Here is a 27,282-nt window from a genome sequence, read left to right on the forward strand (position 1 = left end):
GCTTCTCCCTCTCCTGATAGTTCCTTTTTTTAAGGAGCAATTTCTTGTCGGATTTGTTACAATGAAAAAATACCTATTGGTCTTCCCAGAAGCCAAACTGTGTTTCCAAAGGCCCAGCTTGGGAACCTTTGGAAGGCATCTAGTTACTATGACCAGGAGCCTGGGAAGGACAAGCTTAGGGACTCTGGGTCTCTCTAGGCAGATACTCTATTTGGATTAGCAGATGGTTGTTGGTTTCTTTTGCCCATTCCAAATGAAAACAAAACCCAAGAGCAAGTAAGATGCCATTTGTATCCACATCTCAAGGCTGAATTTAAATGGAGGCATGATTGAATGGAAAGAAAATCTTTGCAATTGGCAAGAATTTTGTTGGAAGTCCAGGTCCTTGCTTATTAGCTATGGGATCCTGGCCAAGCATTTTAACCTCTTTGGTCCTCAGGTCAGGTGCGTAACCCGTCTCAGAAAATCGCTAGCAGGTTTAAGTGAAATGACGTAAGGAGAGCTCAGTTCCTGGCCCATCACAGATGCTCACAAACTGGCAGTTAGCTTCTCACAGATGAGAACAGCAGGCTATTCTCATTTTATATCTGCAGGGTCCCAGGCAAGAGTGCAAATGGAAGCCTGTGCCCCACATGTCTAAATGCTTCAAAGTTCAGAATCAGCAAACTTAATATATATGTCATCTGGTTCTAGATGGGCAAATATATCCTTGTAGATAAGAGTTCAAAACTTTGAGTGAAACAAAAGTTCTTAACAGATCATTGCGGATAGCCTAGATATCGTTGCTGAAGACCAGGATTCTTCCCAGAAGACTCACTGGCGCTGGGCCGAGAGAGAGAGAGACAGGAAATTTCTCCATCACTGGTTGGTTCAAAGGGACCTGAAACTGGAGGGCCAGGCTCTAACATCCCCTCCAATCTCTGGTCCATAGTCTTTCTTCTTGCCTCTCATATCTGATTCTGCCCTGAAACAGGGTTTCTTGTACTGGACACACCAGCCCGTAGGTCCAGGCTCTACCCACATACATTGCAATAGCTGCCCTTGCCTGTCCCTTGGGCCATGGGGTATACACACTGGTGGCCTTTCAGGAATCTCAGAGTCCCTGTATCCCAAGCGTTAGAGAGGAGGGAAGGCCCAGCCTGCAGGTGGGCACATCACCTGTGTACAGGGATGTGGATGGAGGAGAGAGCTGCCTCTCTCTCTGCCTGTGTTTCTGCCTCCCTCTGTGTCTCTCATGAATAAATAAATAAACTCTTAAAAAAATGTTGTAGTAACTAACCTCTTCTGAGAACTTTGCCAAAACAGCTTCCTTCCCACACTATGGTAATTGGCAAATTTCCATTTCTCCGTGAAAAGAAGAAAGAATGTTCTCTCCCGTTGTTGTGTCTATGTCCTGACAGTGCAAATCACCTAGGATTTTGGTAGCATTTTCGCTCACGCCAAGAGCTCTTTTTCCCCCAATTTGGTAAATGAGGAGAAAGGTAGTGATAATTTTAAAGTTTTTTCTGCCCGCCTCCAGCCTTTTGGAGGAATCTGTCCTTGCTTTGAAAGACCTTTCTACACTTCATGCTTGTTACTTGGAGCTAAAAGCCAATTAAATTTGCATGGGCAAAGAGTCTACGGAGAGCTTTGCAAGTTGAAATGCCAGGAAACATTTAATAAGTTGTCAGCATATAAATCGTCGTGGACCAGGCCTTGTGAACTTATTACGCTTACAGCTGACTTGGCAGGATTTCCCAAGTGAGGGGGACCTAGTACCTGTGTCTGTGAGAGACAAGAGTCTGCGCTCCTGAAGGTTCGGCGGCAGAGCAGCGGGGTGCTGGTTCCCATTCTGCCACTTGGGGGACCAGAATATACCACCCCAAGAGATGCCATCTGGCATAAGGATTTAGAGCTGGTGGCAGAAGGATGTCTTCCTCGACCTTCCCTATTCTGACTAAAAGTGGAAACCTCTGAAAAATGGGGTGTACCATGGATCTCCCCTTTGGAGAATTTTATGGCCACGAAAACGATGGAAAGATAGGCTGGCACAAATAACCTTTATTTCATTAGTTTCCCCTGTATGTCTACCTCCCTGCAGTGTGCCGCCTTTGAAAGCTGACAACCCTTTTTCCTTGGTCTTGTCACTTCCCTGCAAGTGGATTGTTCTTCTGTTGAAGATACTACAGAAGCCCGAATTCTAACAACCCCTTCGGTTTACTCATCTCTGCTGTGTAGTTCCAGGGGACCCCGCAGTGCATGAGTTAATAAACTTCTGTTTGTTTGTTTCTTGTTAATCTATATTTTGTCAATCGCATTTTCCAGGGCTCTAGCTGGAGAAAAGGAATTTTTTCCTCCCCTTACATCAGTCTTTGGGGTGGGGGTAGAAGGGCAGGGGAGAGAGGACAGTCCAGGTTGCAAGACTCCTGTGATTTTCTGGATTGGCTCCAAGCAGTGCAGAGAGATCAAAACTCTGTATTAAAATATTGGATCTAGACACAGATAAACTCTCTTTGTAGTGAACTCCACAGTGCATTTGTTCTATGAATAGAGATGCATTGCTGGCGGAAATCCCGCTGCCCGGCCAGCAGAGCTGCAGCTGAACCAGTAGCAAAATTTTCTGCTGTATGTGTGTGAGTGCAAAACAGTTTGGAATTTAGGGAAGCTGATTAGTGTCAGATGCACACCGCTCACAGTTTGGGGCCACACTGGCTCCCACCCTCACGCTTCCACCTCAGGGCCTCTGCACTTTTGATCTTCTCTGCCTCCATGCCACTAGCCCAGATAATCACATAGCCCACCCACTCACTTCCTTCTGGTCTTTCCTCTTTTAAAAAATCCAAAATTCACCTGAGTAAATTCAAAGATCTAACAACTGGCTTTGTTAAATGATTCATGAATTGGGCTGTGTCCCATCTAGCAAGTGGCAGGGAGCTCTGTGGAGCTGCAGAAAAGGAAAGCGTTTTCAAGGCAGGGGTGGAGGAGTGAAGGGTGGCGTAGGGGGTGGTTATTAGCAAAGAATCCACTGTTTGAGGCCTGGTGGCTCTCCTAAGAGGAACGGAAGGGTATGCCAGTGGGTCACCTCCTGGTTATTACTCAGGAAGTTCTAGTTTAGCTGGTTCAAGGTTACATTCCTGTGGTGGGGAGTGGGTTAAAGCTGCAGTTAGGCTAAGTACTAAGTCTTAATTTACTGACTTGGGGCTTTAACCAAAGTGATGCCATTTTGTGTCTATGGTTTTCTTTTTACATTTATCTCAAATGACACTTTCTCAAGGAGGCCATCCCTGGACGCCCCATCTAAGATTGCCTGGTCCTCTCCCCCATTATTTTTTTCTCAAGCTCTTAGGAGTATTTAACAGATTCTAAAATATACTCAATCTTTCTGTCTCCACTCTGTGCTCCAAAACAGAGTATCAGCTCCATAAAAGGGAGGCTGTGTCTGTGTTGTTCACTGCTCTGTCTTCTATACCTAGAGTAGTGTTGGACACATAGTAGGATCTCAATAAATATTGGTGGCAGGAACTGAGTGGCTGACTCCCATGGCTCTCTGTAGGTCCCCACTGGCCCACCTGTCATTCTGCACTCAGGGAGCTCAGCCACCCTCTATGGCTCCCATGTACCTTGCCTCCCCCAGCTCTTGGGTCCTTAGCTTCCTGGATTGTCCTCTTTGAGGTGAGGTGCCACACTCCTCAGCTTTCAGCTCTCTCAAGTCACCACAAAACTTAAAATAATTATTGCTGCTGGTAACTACATAGAAGAAGGCGAGATTAGCTAAAATTATGGTAAGGGAGAAGTCACCAGTTATTTATAGTTTGTGAGATTCACCATCAGTACTACCCCTGATTTCTAGCAAAACGTGGAGGATTTGGGCTTGCATCTGTTTCTGTCTCTTTACCTATATTTCCTTCTTAGAACAGCCTGTGAAAGATCTCTGTCCTTCTGATCCTGGGGCCCTGGGATGGAGCCCCACATCAGGCTGCCTGCTCAGCAGGGAGTCTGCTTCTTCTCCCTCTCTGCCTCTCCATCTGCTAGTGCTCTCTCTCTTTATCAAATAAATAAAATCTTAAAAAGGAAAAAAATTGGTTTGGCCCACATTGCAAGTTCTTAAACAGTATTTAGGAGAGTGAATGCCTGTAGTCTTCAGGGAAGATCTTGCCAGAAAGGGAATAGGTCCATGAGTAAGCCCCCCACCCCTTGGGACTATGGAAAGAAGCCAGGAAACTGAATTAGTGCAACTGAGATAAGACTCAGCTCAAATCCCCTCTTCATCTGTTTCAGCCACATTGCAATCCCTTTATTCCAATTTCCTATTTTACTGGGGGCTCACAGTGAAATCTTCTCATTGTCTTACATCTGTTCATTTTCCTCAGAGCTTCTGGAGGTTGGAAAACATGTCCCGACTTTCTGTGTTGCTGTTGCCACAGAATGAAGAGTCTGTGGAGTCAGAATGTGTATCTTTTGTTTGAGAAGGAAACCGGGAAATGAAGTATCAAGTCTGTCCTTTTTTTTTTTTTTTTTTTTTTTTAATAATTCATGAGAGACACAGAGAAAGGCAGAGACATGGGCAGAGAGAGAAGCAGGCTCCCTGTGGGGAACCCAATGTGGGATTCGATCTTAGGACTCCAGGATCTGGACCTGAGCCAAAGGCAGACGCTCAACCACTAAGCCAAACAGGTGCTCCTCGAGTCTGTTCTTAGTTAGCCCTGAGTAGAAGCCAGTTTGGGTGTGGAGTTTTGCAACAGAAGCAATCAGTTGGACTACATTGCGTATTCAGTCAGTGTGCTTTCAATGACCATTCTGATAAGAATGGGGAAGGCTGAAGAGTATCTTTGACTTAGTGAGCTAAGCCCAGAATCATATTAATTGATTAATTAGGTTAAAAAGGCCTTAGATAAGATTAAATTGGTCCCTTATCATAAGTTAGAGACTTTCTCTGTGGCCCCTTCCTAACATTCAATGCAAAGGCGTCAAGCCTCTTAAGGTCAGTTTGTTTTATGTACAGCAGCGAAGCCTGTCTTAACTGGAGAACATAGCTCTTAGGTCTGAGGCTTATCTTAAACCCCAAAGTTTGTAGAATATACCACATTTACTTGGAATATGTGTGTATTGTAAGGAATAGTATAATTTCATGAAATAGAGATACTATATTGTGAGTAGGATATAAGTGACCCAACTCCCTAAATTTTTTCCTCTTTCCCTTCTTTGCTCTCCTTCTCTTTTTTTAAAGGATTTTATTTATTTATTTATTTATTTATTTATTTATTTATTTATTTATTAATTTATTTATGAGAGACACAGAGAGAGAGGCAGAGACACAGGCAGAGGGAGAAGCAGGCTACCTGCGGGGTGCCCAATGTGGGACTCGATCCCAGGACCCCAGGATCACACCCTGAGCTGAAGGCAGGTGCTCAACCACTGAGCCACCCAGGTGTCTCACTTCTTTGTTCTCCTAATATATAACTATATTCCATAAAACTCTCGGAGGGAAGGAATCAGTTCTGCTTGCCCTTTCCCTCTGCCGCTGCTGGCATTGGAATAAAGATGCCCCCTGGCTGCTTCTGATTCAAATCCAGCTCAAAGCTTTGTTTCTTCCAAATCCTCAGGTTAGGCATCTGGCAGGTGTTCAATCCATACCTGTTGATTAACTGAACTGTAATTGACGAACTGTCTTTAATAAGGAATCTGGAGACCTGGAGGCATTTTCATCTGGTGTTTTACATGAGGCTGTGGCTGGCCCTACATTCGCAATAATCATCTCTGCTGGACACACACTCTGAGGCATGTGGTGAGGACACGATTCCTGGCCCCCAAAAGTGTGCTGGATATGGCTTCCAAGGTTCTAATTAACCTCTCTTTTTCTGAGTTTCAATTAAAGTGAACTAAATGCAGGTAGTAAAAAAAACACTGAAGTGTTATTACCTTGCAGGCTTTTTTTTTTTTTTTTAACCAGAAATTATAGCCAATAATCTTATGAAAAAGAATGTCAGTCAGGTAGAGCATGCCGCCACCTCTGCTCTCCAGATCCTTGTTTGTTTCCTTAGGGGTGACATTTGGTGTGGCCCAGAGTTGCTGTTGACAGCAGGATCCTTCAGGGCAGCAGGCTCTTGTCTGAGTCTGAAAGCTATTTTATCCCTGGGAAGACTGACAGCAAATAGACTTCTAGCAGAATAACAAGTGGGGGGCCGGTGACAGGATGACATTCTTCAGAATTTCTACAGTAACCAGTCAATTGGCTGTACCTTAGGTTCTGCTCAAACTACAGTAAAACATTTAGGAAAACTATAGAAGCCCAGATCCTTGTCCAAATGAAGCAGAAAAGCTCGATTTCAGGACTGGCAGGCAGTTGAAGAAATTCCCCCCCAAACACTGCCTGTGTGAATGACGTGTGTATGCAGTAGCAGCTGATGTCCATGACTGAAATGGAAATGTGAAGAAATAAATTTGTTTCTGTTTAGAAAGCCCTTGGCTTTAGATTTTCAAAATTAACCGTGGGAAATAAAGAAGTACTTATTTTTATTTATTTTTTCAAGAGCTAGATGTGGCAAAGCATTAGGCCGTAAACCCAAGGAGAGAGAATTGCCTTTGATTGAAGTGGACAGTTTGTCTACAGGGACAGAAGGTGTATTAGGGTAAAGCTTATTAGATGCAGTGAAGTAATAGTCTATTTCTCCTTCATAGCACGGAGCAGAGCAGGTCAGTCTTCTCTTGGGGGCTGTATGCCTCTAAACGGTGATTTTAGAAATGGAGCTCCTGCCGTGGTGTAGCTCTGCCATCCCGGGATCCTTTATTTCCAGCCATGCAGGGGAGACAGCCAAGAATTTCAAGGGAGATTTTAGGGGCCAGGTATGGAAATGGCTTGTGTTACTTTCACTCCCATTTCTTTGGCTACCACTCATGCCCTAGCCCAATGACAAGGAAGGCTGGAAAGTGTAGTCTTCTGTGTTTGCAGGAACAAAAGAGAGAATTAATGAGCTACCAGCCAGTCTCTGTCGTAGAAAGGAAGACAGAGCATCCAGATGCCAGTGATTTTTTTTTTTTCTAGTTAATGTGATTGTGGGAATGAGTGGAAGTGTTTTTCATTTCTTAGTGCGAGTGGAAGCAAGGGTGTCGGGAGGCAGGAAGGTTGAGGGTTAGAGGAAAGAAGGAATGATATAAACCGGTTGTCTAAGTAGATTGAGAGTAAATGCTGAGGGAAATGCATAGAATACCTCTGAGGGAATCATGGTCAATGAGCAAGCCCCCTGAGGTTTGGCTTGTAGCTGCTGTTGGTCAGCAGGGCCAGCTGGAGGGAGACAAGCTGGAAGCTGAAGCTGACCGGGCACATGCACATCTGTCTCTTTCTCTGAGAGTCCTATCACACAGCACCTGTGCTTCATTTTTGCCTTCTAAACATCACACACATTCCTTTTTGGTCAAACTCTTACCAAAAGCCCTAGAAAGAAAGGAATTCTGGGAAGTGTAGTTCCTAGCTTCAGTCAAGGTAACAACCAAGCACACTCCAGTATCCTAGGCTGTAGTTTTGGCCAAAGCGTATACATGTCACTATCTGAAATACTATACATGTACTTTGTTTGTTTGTTTGTTTGTTTTGTTGTTGTTGTTCTCCTGTTATAAAACTTAACTCTATAAAGATACCATTTGCTTTGTCCACTGTTAGGATCCTCAACACCTAGAACAATACCTGGCGTAGAAGATATTTGTGGAATGAATGAATGAGTTCCAGATGTCTTTCCATGTATGTATACATGTACAACTGCACACAAACAGATATGGGAGTCAAATTTTATGAAAATGGGATCACACTCTACATTTACAGTTCTATAACCTTTTTTTTTTTAAAAAAAAAAGGTTTTATTTATTTATTTGAGAGAGATTGAGAGAGAAAGAGAGATCACAGGGGAAGAGGGACAAGCAGGCTCCCCATTGAGCAGAGAGCCCAACATGGGGCTCGATCCGAGGACCCTGGGATCATGACCCAAGATGAAGGCAGATGCTCAACTGACTGAGCCACCCAGGTGCCCTCTATAACCTTTTTTTGTTTTGTTTTGTTTTTATTACAAAATCAGACCTATTTCAGTAGCAGTAACTATTGGTCACTATCACATTTCTAAATTGTTATAAAGAATCCTGTCATGTGTATCACATTTAACTAATGAATTCCATGTGTGATTAAATGTAAATTAATTAATACCTGATTGGTAGGCATTGTATTAGCCTGGCTCTGCTGGATGAAAAACACAGAAGGGTCTTGAATTGATTCTTTAAAATGAAACCAATACGATATGATTTTTGCAATATAATCTCAGTTCACTCTATGCTAGTGTAGCTTGGACTTTTCCCCAGCCATGCAGTGCTCGTGCACTAGAGGTTGGGAGGGTGGGATGTGGGATATACTTACCAAAAGGTCCTTATCAAATGCCAGGCTAGGCAGAGAAGATGGGACAACTTGTGTTGACTTAGCAGTTACGGTCTAAGGCCATGAAACTCAAAATTTAGCATGCTCAGAGTCACAAATCGTCAGATGCCTCTGTACCTTATTCCTACAGATTTTCTCCATTCCTCCACTAATAGCCTGTGAGATAAACAAAATGATAAAAGATGAAGCTTGTGGTCTAAGTGGTTTGGAGTAACCGTTTGGAGCCCAGTCTTCAACACAGTCCCTGCTGCGGCTGAAGGCTGGAGGTTTAGTTGGGGAAGTGATCGTATAAGAAAGCTCAAGGAGGACATATGCAAAAGTCTCTAAATCCTGGCCTAGGAAAGTGTAGAATCTCTTGGTTACTTACCAAAATATCCTGAGCATCCCTGAAAATCAAGAACGTGCAACCTTTGCAGTCTATCCAAACTGCATAGTCCTCACCACAGACCAATCACATCAAATGTTGGTCTTTGTGAAATCAGATAAAGGAAGCATGGAATTGGCCACATGTGGATAATGGTTTCCATCCGTGCTTTGAGTCGGGGGGTCAGGGAGTCTGTGACTGTGTGAGGTAGGGGAGAGTAGTGCGGTGGTGGCAGTGGCCGCTGCTGTAGCAATCTGCCCGGAGTCTAGTTATCAGTGACCAGTCGGGACCTGCTGTCATCCACAGCTGGGAAGGCAGGAGCCTGGTCAGAAGAATCGTGGAGAACAGACCCCCACAGCGTGGCATGCCCCTGGGCTTGTGATGTGTCCACCATTCACCTCTGTTTTGATGGTTCGGTCCCAGCCTGCCCTTACTAATTAGCTCTCTGCTTTCCACTCTCAGAGATGACAACTGGAGCTTCAACTGGCAAATATTTCTAGCTAGTAATACACCATGTGTCTAGTGCTTCCTCCCTGCATGGAAGCCCCGAAAGATCTCGTGAAGAGCATCTTGTAATGAATTTACAGAAAGGTGAGTATATGCATGTTCCTCATGTAGTTGTCTTAAGATTTTGGTTTGCTTTTTTTTTTTTTTCCCAAGTGAAGAAAATATGGTAAGTATATATAGGATCATCCATTTTGATAAAAACATAGATGACCAAAGCTTCAAAAATAATAAATCTTGGTATTTTCATGGAGAAAGGAATGGAATGAAGCACATCAGTTGTTAACATTGGGATCTTGAGGCAGGGGCGGGGTGGGGGGGCAGAGGGAGATGAGAGAGGGATAATTAACTAAAACTTTTTGAATTGTGTTAATCACAATGAGCATATTAATTTTGGAAAAGGGATTTCAGAAAAATCTCAAAATGTATGACCAGAGATTTTTTTCAATCCCTTTGTGGCCAATGTAAAACTTAAATGGAAGGAGGTCTTGTAGAAAAAGATGATGGGACCTTGTTATTGATGTCACTACCAAACCAGCGGTGTTTATTTGCTCATTCATTCATTCATGCAGGCATGCATTAATTCATTCATGCATCCATTCATTCAGTGAATGTTAACTGAACCAGTACCATGTCCCAAATTGTACCCTGCTATGATTCTAGGTCTGGTACAGCAGCAAATGGCTTGGGTCTCTTCCTTTTCTTATGCATCTGGTAGTGAGAAGTGATGGTGGGGCAAGGGAAAGCAGATAATATGGATACAGGATGGGGAAGGTGATCAGGGTAGAACTCACCAAGGAGGCAACATGTGAGTGGAGATTTAAATCAAGCAAGGGAGCAAGCCATGGAAAGATGAGGGTGGGTGGGAAATAAAGATCTGGACAAAGAGGAGTAATATGTTCAGAGAACAGCAGGAAGGCAGAGTGGCCCAGGAAAGAGTGGAGGGGAATGGGCTGAAGGAGAAGGAGAGAGAAAATCTCAAGCAGACTGTGTGCTGAGATTGGAGCCTGACACAGGGCTCTTTCTGATGACCCTGAGATCATGACCTGAGCCGAAATCAAGAGTTGGACACTTGACCAGATGAGGCACTCATGCACCTCCTGTATATAAATTTTAAAAGGATCACTCTGGGGGCATCTAGGTGGCTCAGTGGTTGAGCATCTGCCTTTGGCTCAGGTCCAGATCCCAGAGTCCTGAGATCGAGTCCCACACTGGGGTCCCCATAGGGAGCCTGCTTCTCCCTCTGCCTATGTCTCTGCTTCTCTCTCTGTCTTCCATGAATAAATAAATAAAATCTAAAAAAAGTTAAAAGGATCGCTCTACTTATTATGTGGATAGACTATTGGGGGACAAAAGTAGGAGTCAGGGATCATGGAGGAGACTATTTCATTAGACCAGACAAAAGAATCTGGGAGAATGTTGACCTCTTTACCTTTCTGGCAAATACTCTATTGCTTCAGTACCTGTTCTTTGTTGCTCTTGAGCATGAGAAAGACAAACCTAAGGAGAAGCCCCTCTGAGGTCTTAGGTGTGCAACTGAAATGAATTGCCTATGAATCTGAGCTACTTGCTCACATAGTTTGCTCTTGCCTCTGAATCCACTCAAGCCCAGCCTCCAATGTGTCACTTCTTTGGCACCAGAGAATGCTTCTGGCCTTATGACCTGGTGTATCAGAGGACACAGAGCTGACAGTAGTCACTCAAGTCATGAAGTTAGCAATGTCCAGTGATCAGAGCCACGGTTTCTACTGGGGCCTATTAGCTCACAGGAGGTATGTAGTTCTCTGCTGTCAGGCACACACCTGCTCTAGAATCCCAAGGGCCTGCCAGAGACTGCAGCAACTTCATTAGCCAGAGGTCTCCAGGACAGTCACACCTGCTGGCTCATCCAACCCAAGAGGATAGAACACTTATTCTACAGCTTGCATTTGTTTTAGAGCTTTCTTTTGAATTGGCTCCCACAGGAAACTGGTAGCCTTTTGTTATCTGATTAATAAGTGGGACTAAGTTTTCCAAAGTCCAGCATCTACTGCTTCCAAGATCCAAAAAGCCTTACTATGCGCTGTACCTTTTGTTTAGTGGTAGGAGGTATAATGTACAATAATTTGTGTTTTAATTTAGAGGGAATGTCCTGGGACATTGAATCCCTGAAAGCATCACTGATGTGATGGTTCCCTGATGTCAGGTTTGCTGCTAATTCCCTGCATATGTCTGTCTTACTAGAGCATCCTGGGCACCGCACCTGTCACTGTCTGTTCGTTAAGTTCAGTCAGGGTGACGTTGTCAGTATCCTGAACCAGCATGATGTCCTGTAGGTTGTTAGGGTGGTAAGTCCTTCAGACTATACTTTGGAGGAGAGTGGGAGTGTGAATATAGCCCTAAGGTAAGAAAGGGATTGTGGAATACTTTCCCAGCAAAGTAAAGTTGATCTTTGTACATTAGGATGTGGACATCTTTGGGGGGAACATTAGTCTGCCTTCCGCAATCCCAATGCCGAGGCTTCCTGCTAAGAGCATTCTATAAGTAAGGATTCTCCTCCTCCTAGCAAATATTGTTAGTATACCGGGAAGATGGTCATCAGCACAATTATAAGCAGTTTAGTCTGGGTCGGCTGTCTTCTTCCCTTTCAGTAACTGGGATAGAAATTGAAGATGGGCCAGCTGCTTTAAGTCCTTCCTTTACAGATTGATTGGTGTTACATACCAGGAATCAGAAACTGGGGGACTCCGTTGTCAATTGTGGCATCTGACATCTTTCTATTATATTTATCTCTTTTATTCTCTATGAATCCCTTAACATATCCGTCAGCTCTGTCTACCCGCTCATCCATCCATCCATCCATCCATCCACTCATCCATCCACCCATCCATCTTCCCATCCATCCATGGATCCATCCAGTCATCCACCCATCTACTCATCTATCCATCCACCCATCTGTCTAAACTTTAATTTGTCCATCTACATAAATTCACTCTTATGAATTATTTAAAATCATGTAAAGAGTCTTTAGCTCAAATGTTAAGCATAAATTATCCATAAAACTAAGTAAAAGTTATTTGCTAGGAGAGGAGGGGAGAGCACAGGGAAATTGAACGGGGACAAGGGAGAGGTGAAGAACTCCATCCTGGGAGGGACTGGGGAAGCCAGGACTGGTAGATTCCTGGCCATTGCTTCATGAGTCAAAATGTGCCTGGTGGAGGGGACAAAAGCAAGGCATCCATGGGGAGCTGCTCACCTGAGAAAATGACATTAAATTTCTGTCAGAAGCATCCTTCACCTCTCCTGTGTGGCCGTGGGCATAGAGAACTCTCACCACTTGTGAGTCTTCTTTCCACATAAGAACCCCCAAACTGGGCTTGGTGTTACCCTCCCATTTCCCCCCTCATCTCTCTTTTAGTATTATTGTCATTTACCAGGGAAATACACAGTGTGAGAGGGAGTGAATAACTCAACCTTGGTAAAAGCCTTTCTTCTATATTTTGCTTTTGCTTTTTTACTAATTTTCTTTTGGATAATTTTTTTTTTTTATTAAAAGAGAAATAAAAGGGGCACTTGAGTGGCTCAGTCAATTAAGCATCTTCTTCAGCTCAGGTCATGATCTCAAGGTCCTGGGATGAAGTCCTGCACAGGGCTCCCTGTTTAGTGGGGAGTCTGTTTCTTCCTCTCCCTCTTCCCCTTCCCCCTGCCTTATACTCTCTCTCTCTCTCTCAAATAAATAAGATCTTAGAAAAAAGGAAAATAAGAACTTCAATAAAGGACTTTATTTTTATTTTTAATAGAAGTATAGTTGATATGCAGTGTTACCTTAGTTTCAAGTATACAGCATAGTGATTCAACAATTCTATGCATTATGAAGTGCTCACCATGATGAGAGCAGTCACCATCTGTCAACATACAAAATTATTACAATATTATTGACTATATTCCCTAGGCTGTATTTTTCATCCTTGTGACTTGCTTATTTTATAACTGGAAGTTTGTACCTCCTAATCCTTCACTAAGGGGCTTTGCAATTAAATTTCACTGATTGGTCCCAGGGTCCCTTAAAAATTAACTTAAATTATGGAGTATTTCAAACATGCTAAAAAATGAAAAGAAATAATGTGCATACCATATATGCATCACTAAGATTAAACAATATGTCAAACTCTTATTTACTCCGTGTTTCTTGTTCCCTTTTAGTTTTTACTTTGTAGGAAATAGAACATTACAAAATGGATCAAAAACCTAACACACACTTCCTGTCCTCCTCATACCCCAGATGTACTTTTTTATCTTTTGCGAGCACGTTATTATGCTTTTATTACACATTCATGTATTTATGAATACTATCCTGTTGCTACTTGCTTTCTGCATCCCATATCATGTGTGTGTAGTCTCTTCATGTTGATTCATGAAGCTCTCTTTGTAATTTTAGTAGCTGTATAAAATTTCATTGTATAACTGAATTAGTTTATCTATCGTCTGATTCATTGACATTTAGATTTTTCTAGTTTTCAATTGTATGTGAAATGAGCACAACAAACCTCGTCTTTGTGAATATTTGTGAACATTTTTGTAGGATAGATGATAGGAGTAGATTTCTGGTCATTGTGAATCGTCATTATGTATCTATCTATCTATCTATCTATCATCCATCTATCATCTACATCTGTCTTCAGGTTGGCTGGATATTTTCCAATTCCTCTTCAAAGAGGTTCAATCAATTTACACTTCACTCACAGCATAAAAGAGTTGCTGTTACAGATCTAGTAAGTAGTTTGTGCCAAATTCGATACAGTGGTGAAATAGGTCAAATTTGTCTATGTCGCTCTCTTTGGGAGAATTCTCCCTTTCTTGGAATCTCCATTTCTGAGGTGTCCCCAAACACTCTGGGCATGACTTTAGAAGTTGCACCTCTTGAAATTTTCTTTCTTTCTCACACATCAGTCACTAGGTTTGTTAGACATTTAAATGTTTTGCCACTCTGATAGATGTAAATTGTGTTTCATTTTGCTACTGTCATTTGTTTTAATAGCTGTATGGGTTTTCGATGAATAGAATTTCTTAATCATTCTTTTATATACCCATTGGCCATTTGGATGTTCTCTCTTGTGATTTCCCAGTTCTTATTAATTTTACATTTTTCTCTCAGATTGCATGCCTTTTTTCATAATTTTTTAAAAAGATGTTATTTATCTATTCATGAGACACAGAGAGAGGCAGATACACAGGCAGAGAGAGAGGCAGGCTCCCTGCCCAATGCAGGACTCGATCCCAGGACCCCAGGATCACGACCTGAGCCAAAGACAGATGCTCAACCACTGAGCCACCCAGGTGCCCCATTTTTTCATAAATTTTTACTTGGCATATGTGTTATTAATGTCTTTTTGTAGTCTGCAGTTTGCCTTTTTACTTGTGCCTTTGTGATAAAGTCGTTCATTTTAATGTCATACATATAATTTTCCTTACAGTTTTGGCTTTTTGTGTTCTGCCTAAGAAATTAGTTTTTATCCAGAAGTCATGAAGATATTCCTCAAATTTTAGGGATTTGTTTCTTATACTTAAGAAGTTAACTTTTATGCATGTGTTGGAGATCTACTTCTGTGTTTCACTATATAAATTACCAAAATTTTCACCACTACTATTGAACAGTGTTTTTTTCACTGTTCAATTTATAATATCTACTGTCATGTGCCAGTTCTCTTCTGTGTACGAGTTCCCTGAGCCAATATTACATTGGTTACATTATAGTCTCATAGTAGGTTGATACTTGTAAAAAGAGTGCTCACTCTTCTTTTCCTTAAAAAATTTTGGCTCTTCCTGCTACTGAGTTCAGGGATCAGATTGTCAAGTTCTCTGAAAAACTGTGTGGAGACCTATAAATACAGAGAACAATCTGATGGTGGCTAGAGGAGGAGGGGAGAAGAGGGATAGGCAAAGTGGGTGAAGGGGAGTGGGAGATACAGGCTTCTAGTTATGGATGGAGTAAGTCATGACAACAAAAGGCACAGCATAGGGAATAGAGTTAATGGTATCGTAATAGTGTTGTATGGTGACAGATGGTGGCCACACTTTGGTGAGCACAGCATAACATAGATTTGTCGAATCACTGTATTGCATACCTGAAAGTAATGTAACATTGTGTGCCAACTATACTTCAACTTTAAAAAGTCTGTTGAGATTTTGATTGGAAGTATACCGAATATATTAATAGATTTTCTAATGTTAGTTAACCCTGAAATTCCTGGAACAAGCCCTGTTTCACCGTGTTGTGTGATTACTTTTCAGTATTGCTGTATGCAATCTGTTCGTGTCTTCCATGGGATATTTACTTCTGTATTCACAAGTAACATTAGACATTCCTTCTTACCCTGGCCTGATCTGGGGGATTAAGGTAAGAAAAGTCCCATTCAAAGGTCTTCCCATTCAAAGTCCCTTCTCAAAGGTCCCATGAGAGACCCTTCCCATTCAACGTCCCTTCTCAAACATCCCATGAGAGACCCCTAACTCTCAAAAGGGTTGCAGAAGGGGAGGTGGGTGGGGGATGGGGTGACTGGGTGACAGGCACTGAGGAGGGCACTTGATGGGATGAGCACCGGATGTTATACTATATGTTGGCAAATTGGATTGAAATAAAATATAGAAAAATAAATAAAATCAGAGCATTAAACCAAGTCAAAAAAAAGGAAAGAAAAAGGAAAGTCCCATTAAGTTAGTTGTAGAGATCTTTTTTTTTTTTCCCCCATCATCTAGAACAGGGGTTAGCAAACAAGGGCTTGCTCATTGAATTCAGTCCACTGCTTGTTTTATAAATAAAATTCAGTTGGAACAGCTTTGCCCCTTGGTCCATGTGCTGTATGTGGCTGCTCTTATGCCATAGCGTGGCATTGCATTGGATACTGTGTTGCTTGAATGTGAAAAACCCATTATAAGTAGCGGAAGGAATCATAAAACCAAAAGCCCAAGTCAGTGAAATAAAAAGGAAAGAGAAAATAAAGAACACCAATGGAACCAAAAGCTCATTCTTGAAAAATATTAATGAAAAAGATAAACTTCTTTCAAGATTACCTACAAAAATGAGGAGAAAATAAACAGCATTAAGAATGGAAAACAGGCCATAAAAATGAAAGCTACAGTTCAGGGCTTGGAGATATAAAAATCACAATAGAATATGACCAATGCTATTTCAATTAATTTTGAAAACTTGGGTGAAACAGATATTTTACTTAGAAAGTAAGAATTGTTGAAAGAATTACTTTTGACTCAAGAATGAACATGAAATCGAATAGATATATAATCATCATAATACTGTGGTTAAAAATGTAAACACACAGGGGAACCTGGGTGGCTCAGTGGTTGAGCATCTGCCTTTGGCTCAGGTCACGATCCTGGGGTCCTGGGATCGAGTCCTGCACCGGGCCTTCCTGCGAGGAGTCTGCTTCTCCCTCTGCCTGTGTCTCTGCCTCTCTCTCTGTGTCTCTCATGAATAAATAAATAAAATCTTAAAAAAAAAAACCCTAAACACACACACACACACACACGCACGCACACACATACACACATATACCCCTGGTGTCCACTAGGACCAGATGATTTTATAAGCAGGACTTACCAAATTTCAGGAACAGTCTGACACAATGTGCTCTAGACTAAGGATTGACAAATTAAGGGTATCATTATACAATTACTCTTTTTAAAAATTGCTATTATTCATTTCTTGGGCCATCCTGACAGTGTCAAGTTAACTCTGAGCCTGTACAAGACACAGGCTTGGGGTTGCAACTTCTTATGGAGACTTCCCTTCCCTTATTCTACCAAACTCCAGGGTGGGATAGAGTTCCTTGTCATCACCCTGTAACACTGAGTAGATGACTTCAAACCCATTTTTTCACTGAAAGGGTAGGCCCTTGAAGACCTTGTTTCTAATGCTTTGCTTTACTCAGGCTCAGGACCTTATCTCTTGGCTCTGAGGAGGGCCAAAGCCCCTTGTGGCTGAGACATTCACCCTTCCACCTCACTCAGGCAATCTGCCACATCAGATCAGAGACATTCATAGTTGTGATTCTAGCCTTTCTCTAGTTTGGAAAACTAGGAAATCACAGTTATAAGCTAAAACTTTTCTCTGGCATCCCCCTCCCCCCTCCACCAAATTCATATGTTGAAGTTGTAGCACCCTAATCCTTAGAATATGATTGTATTTTGGGATAGGGTCTTAAACTGGTAATTAGGTTAAAATGAAGGTCATTAGGGTGGCCCTAATCCAATATGGCTGACATCCGGAGAAGAAGGGGAAGTTGGGACCCACACATGTAGAGAGAAAAGACCGTGTGAGGACATGGTGGAAAGGCCTATCCACAGGGGGAATAGGCTCAAGAAGTAACCAACTCTACCGACCCCTGAGCCTTGGACTTCTATACTCCAGGACTGTGAGAGAATAAATTCCAGCTGCTTAAGCTGTGGTACTTTGCAATGGCAGCCCCAGCAAACAGAGACGCTCCCTTCTTCCTGTAAGCTCAGCTTTGCATTTGAAGCAAGATATTGGGACACCTGGGTGGCTCAGAGGTTGAGCATCTGCCTTTGGCTCAGGGCATGATCCTGGGGACCCTGGATCGAGTCCCACGTCGGGCTCTCTGCATGGAGCCTGCTTCTCCCTCTGCCTATGTCTCTGCCTCTCTCTCTGTGTCTCTCATGAATGAATAAATGAAATCTATTTAAAAAATAAAAAAGAAACGAGATTTTATTATATTCTACCAGAATTTCTAATGGTAGCTGGCGGGGTTTTCAGGTTAGCTAGGAAACCTACTGTGGGAATGTAAGTCTCAGGCTCATTTGAAAGAACCAGGCTGTGCCTTCTGGACTCTGCCGATCTTCCTGATAGGTGTCACCCCGTGTCTAGTGGTGGGTGCCACACCAGAGGTAAGAGCCCTAGGCTTTCAGCACACCTTTGCATTCAACTAGCTGCGAGCCACTTAAACACTCCTTCTTAGTTTTGGGGCTCTCATCTGCAAAAGAGGGGTCTTCCAATGGCCCTAAACCTGTATTTCTTCAGACACCCCTCTGGGGCTTACTCAGGTGCTGGAGAAGATGCCGAATGGTGGCTCCTGTAGCATCCACTCACTTTGACCCGCATAGTCCCTCTCATGTGCACATGTGTTGTCTTTGAATTCGGAAAAAGATCTCATCTGAGAAAGCCTTATGGGCTTAAAACCAATGTAAAGACATTTTTTTAATTTTAATTTTTAAAAAGATTTTATTTATTTGAGAGAGAGAGCACAAGCATGAGCAGGGGGAGAGGCAGAGAGGTGGGGAGAAGCAGACTCCCCTCTGAGCATGGAATCCGATGTGGGGCTCGATCCCAAGACCCTGGGATCATGACCTGAGCTGAAGGCAGATGCTTAACCTACTGAGCCACCCAGGCGCCCCCAAAGGCATTTTTTAAAAAGATAAAAAACAGGACTGTAGGCCCCTGCTGCCTGGCCCTCCCTTCTTAAGTCAGAGCTACGTGAGCATGCAGCCTGCTTGTGTGACTGAGCATGACATTTCTGAGCATCACACCCCACGACAGTTCAGAGATTTCCCAACAACTCTGGGGAGAATGTTGTGGATTCCTTTAAAAGAGCCACCTGCCTTTTTATTCCCCACCCTCCTATTTCCAAGCAACTTGGGTCAGCTGACAGGCACCTGTCAACTGCTTCCCAGGCTGCTGTGGGGAAATAGTATCTGGCCACACCAAGGGATAGGAGGCTATAAAATTCCATGTGTGGACAGTCAGTGTCTGTCAGAGAAGGCACACTCCGTGCATTGCTCAGACCGCATCTCCAGCCATGACGTCGGCAAGGACACTCACCACGTGCCAGGGCCTTATCTGTGTCCCTGAGCCCTCTGGACCCCTGTGGATCCGGGTCCCACAGAGGGCCAGGCGGCAGACAGCAAATGCTGCTTTCACCGGATTATCCTGGAGAGTAGCCTTTTTGGTGTTCATTCAGTATCTACAAGCAAAAAGCTATAACCAAACAAAAATTCCATGGGTTCTCTTGGGTTCTGACCATTTAAAAAATATATTGGTCTTTCTTCTTTAACTCTTTTTTTTAAAAAAAGATTTTATTTATTCATGAGAGACATAGAGGCAGAGACACAGGCAGGGGGAGAAGCAGGGTCCCTGTGGGGAGCCGGATGGGGGACTTGATCCTAGGACCCCGGGATCATGACCTGAGCCAAAGGCAGATGCTCAACCACTGAGCCACCCAGGCACCCATTGTTCTTAAAACTTTCCTCTTTTCCTCTTCCTTTTTTTTTTTTTTAAATATTTATTTGTTCATGAGAGAGGCAGAGTGAGAAGCAAGCTCCATGCAGGGAGCTTGACATGGGACTCGATCTTGGCTCTCCAAGATCAGGCCCCGGGCTGAAGGTGGCGCTAAACCGCTGAGCCACCTGGGCTGCCCCCTCTTTTCCTCTTCCAAACACAAACAGCACCTAATCAAATTCTAATTAGCATACGGTGTTGTATAAGTTTTGGTGTACAATATGGTGATTCAACATTTCTATACATTTGCCAGTGCCCATCGGGACAAGTGCCCTCCTTAATCCCCATCACCTATTTCCCCCATTCCCCACCTCCCTTTCCTCTGGTGACCATCAGCTTGTTCTCTATAACTAAGAATCTGGTTTTTGGTTTCTCTTTTTTTTTTTATTCTTAAATTTCTCATATGAGTGAAATCCTATGGTATTTGTCTTTCTCTGACTGAATCATTTCACTTAGCATTATACTCTCTAGCTCCATCCATGTTATTGCAAATGGCAAGATGTTATTCTTTTTTATGGCTGAATAATATTCCACTGTGTGTGTGTGTGTGTGTGTGTGTGTGTGTATATACATGTATCTTTATCCATTCATCCATGTATGGACACTTAGGCTGCTTCCATATCTTGGTTATTGTAAATAATGCTGCCATAACCATAGCGGTGCATACATCTTTTTTTTTTTTTTTTAAATTTTTTTTAAGCATACATCTTTTTGAATTAGTGTTTTCACTTCTTTTGGGTAAATACCCACTAGTGGATTTAATGGATCATAGGGTAGTTTTATTTTTAATTTTTTGAGGGACCTCCACACTGTTTCCCACAGTGGCTGGTGCCAATTCACATTCCCACCAGTAGTGCACAAGCGTTCCTTTTTCTCCACATCTTTGCCAACACTTGTTATTTCTTGTGCTTCTAATTTTAGCCATCTGACAGGTATGAGGTAATACCTCATTGTGATTTTGATTTGTATTTCCCTGATGATGAGTGATGCTGAGCATCTTTTCATGTGTCTGTTGGCATCTGTAAAGATACCATCTAAAAATACTTTTCCTCTTCTTAAGAACCCAAATTAATTTCAATAAGATTTAAAGGAACAAACTGAAATATTTCACATTTATTTCTAAACGTTTTTAAAAGAATTTCTTATGGAGTCATACCAATTTGGAATCAGAAGTAACATTAACAATCATAGGCTATGTGGGATATTTCTTGCTGTTTTTGGTAAAGTATCTGAATTTCCATTTGGAGACCCGACTCTCTCCAGCTTTCCACCCACGTGGTTTGGGGGGAGTAGATGTTCTCTCTTTCAGGCTCCAGGGTGAGTGCAGAGCTCAGGTCTGTCTAATTAGCTTGTTCTTCCTCTCTGGTCTTTGGTCTTACAGATTGGCTCAATGATAGATTCAGGACTCCTGCCTTGAATGTTAAGAAAGATTTCTCCTCTTCCTCCTTCTTCTTTAAAGATTTTGTTTACTTATTCATGAGAGACATAGAGAGAGAGGCAGGGTCCCTGTGGGGAGCCTGATGCAGGACTCGATCCAAGGACCCCAGGATCACACCCTGAGCCAAAGATAGACGCTCAACCACTGAGCCACCCAGGTGCCCTAGGAAAGATTTCTTCTTATCCTTGGACTTGAACTTGGAAGAATATTGTGTCTGCTAGCAGCCATCTTGCTCTAAATTGGGGCCTGACAAGGAAGCTGTGGAGCAGGGCTGAGGGAAGGAATGGGAAGAAACCAGGTCCTGGTAATAGATTATGCTGTACCTAGAGCCATTTGTACTCTTGGACATTTTAGTTACATGAGGCAAGAAATAACCTTCCTCTTTCCCCAGTGCTTGCATGTGTACACAGATACACACATTTTGTCTTTTCTAAGCCAGTTTGATTTGGATTTTACTCCACCTGCAATGGAGAGATTTTATCCTCTTCATTTGATAGACAAGGAGACTCAGACATAGGGACTGGAAGCAACCTGGCCAGGATCCCTCAGTGAGCAGATTGATGAAAGAACCAGGGCCTGGACCCGGGCTCCGAATCTGCCTGTGCGTTTTTACCATGGTCGGAGCTGAATGCATATCTAAGTGGTTTTGGAAAACCAAAAGTGGCATCATTCAGGTCTGGAAACACTGGCAGAGGAGTGGCCATAGTTAAATATAGGGTTTTGAGCATTACAGATGAAGGGTAAAGCACTATCAAGTCTACCAGAATGTTGGAGTTGAAATAGTATTTTAGATATAACTAAACAACCATCAAGATAAGTCAGGTGTGCACTAATAAGAGAGCCACGAATACAAGGTTGGTAGAAAAATATGTAGATTAGTTAACTCCAGCAGATGTAGACATAATACAAAAAGCATCTTGTTCTTTGTAAAATATAACACAGAAATGTAGTGTTCTTTGTATGCATTTGGGGAAAAAAAACCAACTAGTGTTATGTGTATCACCAAAAAAAAAAAAAATGCTGCCAAGGTGCAAATTTGGTCAAAGAATTGGGGGTACTCTGGAACCTTCCCACCCTAACCATCCCCTGCCACCCACCCACACATACACAGAGTAGGAAAAGATTATTCTGGAACTCACTGGAAATCTGAGTAGACTGAAAGAGAGAATAAAGTAAGGAACGTGGGATCGATTATATTTAAACACATAAAAATAATCAGCATATGTTCAAGAACCTCTGGGTATGACCAACACTGTTGCTGTCTGTATAAATAAAGCCAACATTGCAGGTTTGCTATACTCCGCCCAGGCACCTTCTAACATTTGTAGGACTCAAGGCAGAAGTAGAAATGGAGGCCTAATACCATATTTTAAGAAGTTAGAATGCAACTGTAAAGCCAACTGTAAAAAGAGTAAAACATGTTCTACTGTTCTACCTTGGTATGAAGGTAGGAGCCAGGTTAAATGTTGAATCATGAGACTCTTGGGAGTTCCATGCTGGAATGTGGCCTCATGAGGCTTCATCCATGGCTCCTGTTTTCCCAGCTATTGTTTTTATTTATTTATTATTTTTAAAAAAGATTTTATTTATTTTTTTGAGAGAGAGAGAGCAAGAGAGAGAGAGAGAGAGAGCAAGTGAATAAGCAGGGGGAGGAGATAGGGAAAGGAAAGAGCAGGGCTTGATCCCAGGACTCTGGGATCATGACTCAGGCTAAAGGTAGACACTTAACTGACTGAGCCACCCAGATGCCTTGGTTCCCCAGCTTTTAGCCCAACCCACAGCATATGCTCCATGTTGTCCCATCTCCAACACTGCCTTTTGTTGGGGAGGGTTGTCTCACACACACATATGGACACACAGTCTGTGTATCTAAGCTCTTTCCTCAAAAGTCACTCTTGGACTGCCACTTGGGCCTAGAGGTACACTTGGAAGTATAGTCTCCTCTTAGATGGACAGACTGAGGAAGAGGTCTATGCAGTTCCTGGAAGCAGGTTTGGAGAGAAAGACCTCTGGATCCAATGGAAGAGGAACATAGCCTTGGAGGAAAGGGACATAGGGCTTTGGTACTTATCTTTGGCCATGGTGTCGTAACCCTGAGGAGGGGCAGGGTCAGATCATGGGGTCCCTCTTGCCTTGGCTTTAGTGATGCTGACTTTGCCTCCTCCACTCTCAACCATCTGGTTTTGTAAGGACTGATTCTTGGACAGGGAGACAGGGACCACTTAGCAGGGCTTGAGAGTTGAATGGAAATGGTGGCAATGCTGACGCCTTTCTAAGGCTCTCTCTCTCCCATTTCTTTTTTCCTTTCTTTTTTTTAAAAAAGATTTTATTTATTTATTCATGAAAGACACAGAGAGAGGCAGAAACAGAGAAAGAGGGAGAAGCAGGCCCCCTGTGGGAACTTGATGCAGGACTCAATCCCAGGACCCTGGGATCATGACCTGAGCTGAACAGACAGTCAACCACTGAGCCACCCAGGTGTCCTGATCTCTTCTCTTTCTAATAATGTATTTGTGGTTAAACCAGTAGACTGGACAGCATCCTTCCAGGTCTTACTGTGTTTGTAACTCACCCAACTACTCTGCCCACTGACTTCCTTCTGCTGCTTCAATCTCACCTTTAAAATCTCGCTCATCCCCCCATCTGCATTTTCTGTGACCTTGCCTTCCCTTTGGTGATCTTTTGAATTCACCTTTGGATCACAGCCATAGCTGTGATCTTCTTGGACTACGTGCTCTTCTACTTTCCACCACATTATTGTTTGCAGAGAAGTCCCTGGACTTCATTTTCTTTTTTTTTTTAAAGATTTTACTTATTTACTAGAGAGGGCACTTATGAGAAAGAGAGAGAGAGAGCAGGGGCAGAAGCAGAGGGAAAAGGAGAAGCAGACTCCCTGCTGAGCGGAGAACCTGATGTGGGGCTCAATCCCAGGACCCTGAGATCATGACCTGAGCCAAAGGCAGACACTTAATGGACTGAGCCACCCAGTGCCCCCTGCCCCCGGACTTTGTTCTGCTGCCCCATACCCCAGCCCTGGATGGTCCTGCCCCCCACTAGTTCTCATCAGCTTTTAGTTTGGCTCAGTCTCCTGGCTGAAGCATACAACATATGCATTTATAGATGTTGACACATACATATACTTGTAGGAAAGGATGTTAGAAATTATCTCTAAGACTATTTAAGCATCCTTTGGCCCAGATTTCAGAGTTTATAGAACAGGAATGTGAGCCCCATTGATGTGCTATGAAAGGTTACACACTGTATCAGGGACACTGCCAAGACTGGCGGCCAGGCCTTCTGACCTTTTCTCCCCCATCCTTCCCATTCTCCCAGCTTGACTCCCTCCCAACACATAGCAGATATCCCCCTCTTCCTGCCAACTTATAATTCCTGGAACTAGCAGAATGTAAGATAATCCATTTCAAGCATTTCTTGTTTTCTTTCTTTTTTAATTTGCTCGTGTTTCTCTTATAATATCTTCTGGTCTATGCACACTAAAACAGATCTGTGACTTGGTTCACATTTGATTCTCTTTCCTCTTAATTTCAACCTTCTGAGAAGAAAAGCAGATAACCTTCCTTTTTCCCTCTCTTTTTCTCAATTTCAGAAGTCAATCTGCGAGTCTAGGATGCACCTAAGAGTAACCCTGGGATAGTCAAGCTGTTTGCTTCTCATTGGCACCAGAAGGTGGGTTCATAGTTAAAAAGGTGAATAGATGTTTACTCTTCTAATGCATTCACTAACTAATTAATCCCACAGTGTTAAGCTAAGGGGAGGTGGGGGGGATGGGGTAATTGGGTGATGGGTGTTAAGGAGGGCACACGATGAGATGAGCACTGGGAGTTAGACTATATGTTGGCTAATTGAATTTAAATAAATAAAATAATGATGAGTTGAAAAAAATTCCCCAAGCTAAGGCTGTCTGAGGTCAAGGATAATTTTTTGTGTTCTGCAACCCAACATTGCAACACACATACACGTGCATGTGTGTGCACAAGTGAATGATATAAAAATCATTTATAATCATTTTCTGAATAGTCAGACCATCTTGCAAAAGAATCACGTGTTCTAGGGCTGAGAGCAATTCATTAGTAGTTTCTAGCATAATTCAGTTCCTGTGTGTGTGTGTGTAAGTTACAATATTGAAAAGGGTACAAAATTTAATTTATTTTATTCAAATCAGCCAATGAGAAACTTATTGTTCTTTGCCTCCTATGTGGCCCAATAATTGTCCTTATTCTGTGAATTTCATCAGATTTGTTTTTGCCCTTATGGGACTTGTAGTCTGGTTCATTCATGCCTGAGTCTCCTTTTTCAGATACATAATAGACATTAAAGAGATAAAATAAGAATATAAACACATGAAAAAATGGTTAATAAACCTAGTAAGTGACTAAGATGAAATATTCACTGTCAACATTGTACATCATTTGGTAAACTCATTAGTGAGGCAGTCAATGTAAAGAGAATTAATGTAATTTCCAAATTTAGACAGAGTGAGAATGGAAGAATTAAGGATCATTTTTTCTTTACTATTTCTATAATTCTGGGGAAAATGGATGGGAAAAATCATTACTGCTCTATATCTCATTTCAAAGGTTTTTGGTTGCATTTGTTCATAATTTGTTTCTTTGTAGAATCTGATTAAGTATTGGAAACTTAAGTGGGAATGCAGTCTATTCTTGACATATATCTGTCTAATAGGAAATCTTCATGCTCTGCTGCCCTTGCCAAAGGGAATGCTGACATTTACTGAGAACCTGTGTTTTACATATAGTATTTCATGTAATCACAGTAACTCCATGATGTGTGTGTGTGTGTGTGTGTGTGCGTGTGTGTGGTGCAAATAAGTTGTATTGAGCCACATAACTAAAGGGTGATAGATCTGGCTCTTAGAACTTGGTCTCACTGCTGAGTGCATGGGTCATGCATCAAATGATGCCACCTCTCTAAAAGGCTGAGTTGAAGTGATGCTCTCCGTTAATGGTCTAATGACCATTAAAAGCTTTACAAGCTAGCTTGGAGAAAAGGAAATAGGGACAAGGGGAAGAAAGGAAGGAGAATGATGAGGAACAGTAGTGGGGGTAACTCTTAATTCATTTTACTTCTCCGTCAATACTCATTTAAGCTCACTCTAGGATCTTCCATTGAGTCTTCCCTAGAAAGGAAAAAAAATAGATAATTTGGTATAATTTTTTCCCCCAGATAGTGTTCAAAATCCTGCAAATGTTCTTTAAATTGAATAGTTTTCACTAAAGCCCAGCTTCTGGAACCCTTCTGAAAGTTCCACACTAGCAAAAGAGATGAACATTGAAACAGGTCTACATCATACAATATTAAGTTAAACAGAGCCCCTAAGTACCTAGTGATAAATATAGTTAATCATATCAGTGAGACTTTCTACCAGGCATTATAGTTGGCATTTGATGTTATAACCATTAGAGCAATGTTGTTTGAATATTTATTAGCTGAAGGATACTGTGCTTTGCATAAATTATCTTCCACTTATTTTTTTTACAGTATTTCAGTGAGGCAGAAAATATATTTCCAAAAGAAAATAAGAGAAATATATCATCTCCATTTTGCATATGAGAAAATTGATCTTCAGTGAGGTCAAGTTGTGTAAATCACATGGCTGGTTAGGAGCAAGAGGCCAGAATTGATTTTCTAACAAGGTGATTTTTCAAAACTGGAGCATTACAAGGGATACACCAGAAGTGTCTTCTAGAAAGAAATGGAATAGCCCTTTTGAATGCTCTTTATTAGAACGAAAGCTGAGAAATTAATCCCTCCTCCTCCTTCCCAGATAATTTCTGAACATGCTTCCTATGCGAAAAGCTCTCTGCCTGAGAAAAGCCTAGGGGGACACTCAGAGGCCACGTTGCTCTAAAGGAGCTTGCTGCCTGCATGGTAGAGATGGGACAAGCACATGATCACAACGTTACAGCATAGATTGGACCCTGTGGGAGGCTGAGGCAGCACAAAGCCTCTTACTCAACTTTGTATCTCTCGCTATCCAGCACAAAAGGAATTAAAAAAAAATTTTTTTTGGATGGGTGAACCAAAATGACAAAAAATTTGCAAACCTGTTTAAGATTCTTATTAAACCTTTTTTTCTGGATGAATGAAAACAATGCTAAAAGCTTTACAAGCTAGCTTGGAGAAAAGGAAATAGGGACAAGGGGAAGAAAGGAAGGAGAATGATGAGGAACAGTAGTGGGGGTAACAGCTATCCGTCCCACATATCTATATTTATATTTATATTTATATTTATATTTATTTATATTTATATTTAT

The 27,282-nt window shown here is 42.2% G+C and overlaps 1 long non-coding RNA gene across 1 annotated transcript in view; it reads left to right on the forward strand.

Moving 5' to 3' along the window:
• LOC144321567 (uncharacterized) overlaps nucleotides 1-24,673 on the forward strand; it is an 87,014-nt gene extending 62,341 nt beyond the window's left edge. The window contains exons 2-5 of the long non-coding RNA XR_013387170.1: nucleotides 7,637-7,714; nucleotides 9,222-9,350; nucleotides 15,534-15,639; nucleotides 24,594-24,673. This is a non-coding gene — a long non-coding RNA (uncharacterized LOC144321567). The remainder of the gene's footprint in view (nucleotides 1-7,636; nucleotides 7,715-9,221; nucleotides 9,351-15,533; nucleotides 15,640-24,593) is intronic.
• The last annotated feature ends 2,609 nt before the right edge of the window (nucleotides 24,674-27,282 follow it).

Source organism: Canis aureus, chromosome 10 (genome assembly GCF_053574225.1).
Source record: "Canis aureus isolate CA01 chromosome 10, VMU_Caureus_v.1.0, whole genome shotgun sequence".
NCBI classification, from domain to species: Eukaryota; Metazoa; Chordata; class Mammalia; order Carnivora; family Canidae; genus Canis; species Canis aureus.